This window comes from Camponotus floridanus, unplaced genomic scaffold (assembly GCF_003227725.1).
Source record: "Camponotus floridanus strain SB8 unplaced genomic scaffold, Cflo_v7.5 scaffold205, whole genome shotgun sequence".
Taxonomy (NCBI): Eukaryota; Metazoa; Arthropoda; class Insecta; order Hymenoptera; family Formicidae; genus Camponotus; species Camponotus floridanus.
Window position 1 is genome coordinate 185,357 of NW_020229332.1, and position 7,265 is coordinate 192,621.

Below are 7,265 nucleotides of genomic sequence, written 5' to 3' on the forward strand. Positions count from 1 at the left end.
TTCCTTGAAACACCTGCGAAATATTTCACACAAATTTACGTACGTACTTCATTAGCAAATGTATATAGTTTAATGTAAAGTAATATTTCATTTTACTTTATATTAAATAATTCAACGAAAAATATAAAATAAAGTGCATGTTTGTTGCCTCATCTAAATTTTATATTACTTATAATCTATTATAAAAATTTATGTAATTTATATCTTTATTAAAAAATACATATCTGTTTTACTGATCCAGAAATTAATTTGAAACATTGCTTGAAAAAATTAATTTTTACCATTCCGAATGCGCCGCTACCAAGAAGTTTTGTAAATGTAATCTGTTTACGTGCGACTATAGTTACTGCACATTCATCTGGATTATAATGTAACGTAGGCTTGTCAATCATGAATTGAGTGTTTCGCCAAGATACTTCATGAAGATTCTCCAATTCCACATCAGTCGTTGTTGAATACAAAAGTTGTTTATTATTACCTCTGCGTTGACGATGCACTGTTATCAAATTTCGAGTTAATTATGTAATAATATGTATTTTAAAATCTATTGTTTTTTAGTAAATTTATTCGTTTAGTTTTATATAAGTAAATTACTATTTTCAGTATATCTCTATATGTTATATATATGTATAATCTACAATTCAAGTCGGTACCTAAATTAAATATACTTACAATAATAAAAGTAGCAGACGCAGATTATGATAACTATACTGATAAAACTTAAGGCTCCGGAGTACTCACCGTGAAACTCTAAGTTGACGGTGGCGACATAGGTTGAGAGTGCGGTAGGAATAAGAACTATATGCAACGACTTACCAGTGATCATATGGTAAGTCGTTCTACAGTTCTTTCATAATAATAGGTGCTTTCCATTTATATCAAAACTCAGATAAATCTCACTTCTGTCTTTCTTTAACATTAATGTTGAAGAAAAACAGAAGTGATATTTATTTGAGTTTTGATGTAAAAGGAAAGCACCTAATGACAGAGAAATGATAATAATATATAGTTATTAAATAAATTAACATTAAAAATTTTAAACCAAAAAAAACTTTCTTATATTTATTTTCCCGATAAATCTTCATTAGTGGTCATATTAGTGATATGTAAATGACGACGCGGCTCGAAAATCGAATCGTAAAGCATACGAAAGGAAATAAATATAAATATATATATATATATATATATACAGGGTGAGTCATTTTAATCAATACACTCGAATATCTCGAAAACAGCACTCTTCAGAAAGAAATGTTTCAAACAAAAATTGTAGGGTGTGAAGGGGGACATAAGATGGTAGCATTGGTTTGACCTTGGAAAGTCATTTGAAGGTCACATAAAAGTCACCTTCAATTTCTTAAATTGAACTCACTATTTTTCATTACATATTCTTGTAGCTTATCTCGAGAGCTTTCCAAAACACTACAGACAAATGTTTTTTCATTAAGTACTTTTTGAGTTATAAGGCTTCAAAGTTTGCAGTACTTCGATATAAAATGCAAAATATCTCGTAAAATATTTAGTTTTCGGTAGTCTTACCCTAATACTTTTATGCACAGGATAATGAGACAAAACTATTGGTGCAAAGAAAACGCATGATTGTTTATAACAAAAAATGTGTAATTTGCAATGCACTTTTTGTTATAAACAATCATGCGTTTTCTTTGCACCAATAGTTTTGTCTCATTATCCTATGCATAAAAGTATTAGGGTAAGACTACCGAAAATTATATATATATATATATTATATACCGGGTGTTTCAGACCACCCGTACACCCCATTTTAAAGCAAAGGAAGTGGTTATTTTGAAAAATGTTTCAGACAAAAGTTGTTGAAGATGAAGTAATGCATTACATGGGTAAATTTGATTGACCTTGGGTGGCGTCGTGAAGGTCATGTCAAAGTCGACTTGAATTTTTTAAATGGGAACCCATATTTTTCATTGCATATTCTTGTAACTGACATCAAGACGTTTTCAAAACACTGGTTACAAAGTCTTTTTAGTTGAAATCTTCCTGAATTATAAGACTTCAAAATTTCAATACCGCCGGCGTCAGCATTACCTACGATGTACCGCGTGGAGGTCGCACGGATATCGAATTTACATCTCTTCGGGGTGCTTGATTAAACTGAGTCCCCTTGCCTCTCACGTGTGTATGTACTATGTGCAGCGCGCAGTCAAAGAGAAGGACCCCGGGGTTCGTCAGTCCCCCAATATCTTACAACTCTAAACCCTCTCTGCTGTGTATTTTCAAGTGAGATAGTGTTCAAACTGAGCACCGTTATTTGCGATGCAAGCATCTACTCTGGTTTGGAAGAAATTGGCTCGAAGAATTTCATCAGTATTTAAGAATTGAATTGCTTCTCTTATCCTACGAATCATGTCGTCCCTTGTAGTTGGGCGTTCACGATACACCAAGTCTTTTACCCTTCCCCACAAATAATAATCCAGGATAGTGAGATCTGGCGAGCGGGGTGGATAATTGATCGGACCATATTTGCCTATCCACCTATTGGGAAACATAGTATTTAGTACTGCACGGGCAATTCTTGATGTATGTGACGGGCATCCATCTTGTTGGAACCACATATCCAGGCGCAATCGCAGAGGTAGATTTTCTAATAAGACAGGAAGTTCTGTCTCTATCAAGGCTGAATATTTAACAGCGTTTAAATTTTCTTCAAAGAAAATAGGACCTATGATCTGGCTTCCAATAATGCCGCACCAAACATTCACCTTCCAAATATGCTGATGATCTATTTCTCTCAACCAGTGAGGATTAACTTGAGACCAATAACGACAGTTCCACGTATTGACACTTCCATCACATTTGAATGTAGATTCATCAGAAAATAAAATTTTGTGATGAAAATTAGGTGGTTGTTGTCTTATCCAGTTGCAAAATGCAAGTCTATTTTGACAATCATCATAATTTACAGCTTGGTGAAGAGACATTCGATAAGGGTGAAACTTGTTTTGACTCAAAATGCGCCAGATACTAGTAAGACTAACTCCAGAATCTATTTCTCGGCGTCTCAAGGAATCATGAGGATTCAATTCTGTTGATGCAAGAATTTCCGCTGCTCTTTCATTCCTAATTGGACGGCGGATCTGTCGATTTTTGTTATGTTGAGGCTGAACGACACCTTCGGTCCTGATTCGGTTAGCTAAACGTGAAAAAACGTTACGCGAGTGAGGAGTCCGATCAGGAAATCGCTCTTGCCACAATCTTTCAGCGAATGTACCTCGACACTCACCCAAAATTAGCAACATATCATATGCTTCTTCATTCGAATAGGACATGGCTATGACGATATGAATTAACCCGAATTAAATTATTCCGAGAGCAGGAATAGCGCGAGATTCGACCCTGGGTCGGGAAGACGACGACGGAATCGTCAGAGCGAAAGCGACTAACAAAAGCTATAAAACAAATGATGATAATTCCGAATCGTAAAACTTTTCTTTCACAAACCTGGGGAATCTGCTACGACGTAATTGCTACTTCGAAGTTTACCGATCCTTCTTTTGTTTTATAAGTACTTAGGTTTTGTTAGTTCTGCCGATCCTTCGTCCCGCAAACACGTCGTCGTATACCTATATATATATATATATATATATATATATATATATATATATATGTATATACGTGCTAATATAAAAGTCGCCCAAACGATATTCTTCAAAGAATAAAACATTGTCAGAATCCTCTCGAATAAAAGATCACTGTAGAGCGTGCAATGAATTCCTTGAGCACATCCGTCGTGATCATTCTTAGAAGTAAAACAAGTCGCCTTTTCATACGTTGTTCCGAGAACTGTAAGAATACAATTTCTTTTAGCGATAAAATAACTATTAAGCAAAGCGATAATTAATTTCCATATACTTATATATATATATATATATATATATATATATATATATATATATATATTCTTATAGTAAAATCTATTGTAATGATAATGGCTTAACGCATTAGAATTTATTAAAATATTATTCGTAGACTTATGTAATCATTAAAAGGTGACTTTGAAAATCTTAAAATATATACATATAACATTACAAAAATTCTAATTGTTAAAGCCTTTATTAAATGAATAAAAATATATCTTGTAAATGATAAACCTCGATAATTAGTCTTACGATAATTATTAAATCTAGAAATATTACGTGTAATATGTCAGTTTAAGCCACGTAAACGAATTTTAAAAAAGGTAATTCATTAAAAATATTACTATTACCAACATGTCTTATAAAGAGAAAGAATGCGGTGAGCAATTCTTAGAAGGACATCCAGCATATCTATTCTTAGAAAAGAGATAAGCCATCTTCATATCCGTTGCTTTAAGACCTGCAAAGAAAAATCTCTTATAGCAATCCAAATGCTAAATTTTCCTTTACAAATTATTACTAATTTTAACTATATATGTACCATTGTAAAAATCATTGTAATAATAATGGTTTAATACATCAGAATTTATCAAAATATCACTTAGAATTTATACAATTGCTATAACTCGAACTCAAATTTTCAAATGACATAAACATGATATTGTAAAAATTCTGATTGTTAAAAATCATTATTAAAAATTATTCTAAAATTATTTAATAAATCTAAGACTCAAGACTTGCAATCCCTACCACGAAACTCTCACCCACCACATCGCAAACTCATAGCAGGAAGGGATAGCTCCAGCAGCCGACCCACCAATCACCGAAGAAGCCCACCTCCTCTCCCTACCAATAAACATCGAACCAGAGGAAGGTATTTAAGGCACCCCAGGCGCTCTCTCTACGCCTTTTAGACAAAGTCGGTCAGCCCTCTAACACAGCTCTCTGCGCCATTAACTCGCCTTTAAGCCCTAGCTCTCTCAGCCATTAACTCGCCTCCAGCTATCGAAGAGGAAAAACCTAGAAGCCTACCGGACACCTTAACTTATTCGAAAATAACTTAGTCGCGATTTTGATTTTTTTTCTTTCGGGACTTAGTCTCAATCTCTATTAAGAGAGCTGTATCAACATTAACACTTTAATAAAGTGCTACCATCCAACAACCTCTGACTCTTTGGCCATTCTCTGCGCTGCCTTGCCACTTCTTCAGGTTCTCACCGAGGTCGAGCAACCCAGGGAAGGAGCAGCGGTGCCTGTATTCATCCATTGATCCCGTCATCCGGTAAGGAAATAATAAAATAATAATCATTCTTAATCAACCTTGATAATAACTTTGTATATTAGTTCGATTTATTCTAGGCCTATTGACAATTTTCCCAGAATCTTACTTGCCCGTATACAGACTTTAAATTTTTCTTCCGAGTTGAATTATTTAAATTTCAACCGATCCTCTGAGAACGCTCGAAGCGTATCCTAGAGTGTAGCGTCGTTCGAGTTAGTCACTCGATGTGCATTGAGTAGCAAATTCTACTCCTCTGCCGCTTTCACGGAGAGCTTCTCTGAAAGAATTTCTCCGTGGATCCTGTGCCGCTGTGACGTGACGTCTTGCACATCGATACTAGACTCAGAATCTAAGACTCGCTCCTAGAGGATCTGTCGAAATAATAGAATTTATGCACTGGCTTACAAGTTAACTATCGAAACATTTTATGAATTTTATACTTATCTGAAGTAAGCCAGCCGCTCTCACCCGTATCCTCGTCTGTATCCTTGAATCTCCAGACCTCTCGGTGCAGCCGCATGCTCCTGGAAATTCAGTATATGCTAGATAAATTATCATTCGTTGTACGACAATTTTCCCCGAATCCTACCTTTCCGTATACAGACTTTAAATCCTTCTTTGAGTTGAATAATTTAAATTTCAACCGATCCTCTGAGAACGCTCAAAGCGTATCCTAGAGTGTAGCGTCGTTCGAGTTGGTCACTCGATGTGCAATGAGTAGCAAATTCTACTCCTCTGCCGCTTTCACGGAGAGCTTCTCTGAAAGAATTTCTCCGTGGATCCTGTGCCGCTGTGACGTGACGTCTTGCACATCGATACTAGACTCAGAATCTAAGACTCGCTCCTAGAGGATCTGTCGAAATAATAGAATTTATGCACTGGCTTACAAGTTAACTATCGAAACATTTTATGAATTTTATACTTATCTGAAGTAAGCCAGCCGCTCTTACCCGTATCCTTGTCTGTACCCCCTGAATCTCCGGACCTCTCGGTGCAACCGCATGCCCCTGAAAAATACAAAATATATTAAATAAATCATTAATTGCTGTACCCCAATGAACTGTATATAGCCGAACGTTTCAACCATGATATGAGAACGAGTGAGATATACTATCATAATCTACATTCGTTTATCTCACAATAATCCGTTAAGCCGTATTATTCGTCTTAACTCTATGAACCACCTTGCCGTGAATACATTTACCTTATAAAACCATTCATCTTAACAGGTACCTTTCTACGCATCATCGTAAGTAAACCCCTTTTGTGTTAAATCAATCGCATCAAACATACTAAATAGTCATATTCCCTCGGTAGATGGTTAACCCCCGCCGGACTTCTTCCGTTGGACGCGAAATTCCCCTCCGTGCCGCGGGTATACGCCGCAGGCGTGCCTCCCGGTCGGTACTTAGGCTCCCTACAGCTCGTCAGTTGTTTGCCGACGAGAACGACTTAACAAGCAGAGTAACAAGGTACTCTTCAGTGCGTAGTTTCGCTCCCTCCCGCGCATACCCTTATCGTCCTCCCCAAAACCCTCCAGCGGTTCTTCAAGAGGAACAACAGCCCAGAGCCAGGCCGCCATCGCCCAATTACTCCCCCATCCAGGATTCATCTAATCCCAGCTACTCGCCGGTCAGGACACTGGAAGATCTTCCTTCCATACCGGAAGAACGAAGACCCATAGAACAAAGCACAGAAACTGAGGCTGGTCCATCCAACCCAGGTCAAGTTCTGGATCCCCCTGAACCAAATTTCTACCCGGAACCAGAGGACCTAGTCTTACCAAGCAGTATCCAACCCCTCGCAGGACTAACAGACGAAGATTTTATCGAGATCTACGAATACTTGCAGCGAGATAATTTCTTCAACAACCGCGAATAATAACCATATCTAGATATCGCCCTAGAAATGCTATAGAGAAGAACATTAACTACATACACACATCTATACGTATAACGATATACACTATCTACAACTGTCAAATAATAACAATAATAACAATAATAAAAAATTTGTAAAGCTCTAAGGAAGTAAACTAATAAAAGAAAACAGATCAAAAAGGATAAATTGGGTCAGGTTCAACGCACCTA

At 36.6% G+C, this 7,265-nt stretch overlaps 1 long non-coding RNA gene across 1 annotated transcript; it reads left to right on the top strand.

Moving 5' to 3' along the window:
• The first annotated feature begins 5,059 nt into the window (after positions 1-5,059).
• On the top strand, positions 5,060-6,509 carry LOC112637809. Its single transcript, XR_003122757.1, has 3 exons — positions 5,060-5,175; positions 6,405-6,424; positions 6,493-6,509. It is a non-coding gene; the product is annotated as an uncharacterized LOC112637809 (long non-coding RNA).
• The last annotated feature ends 756 nt before the right edge of the window (positions 6,510-7,265 follow it).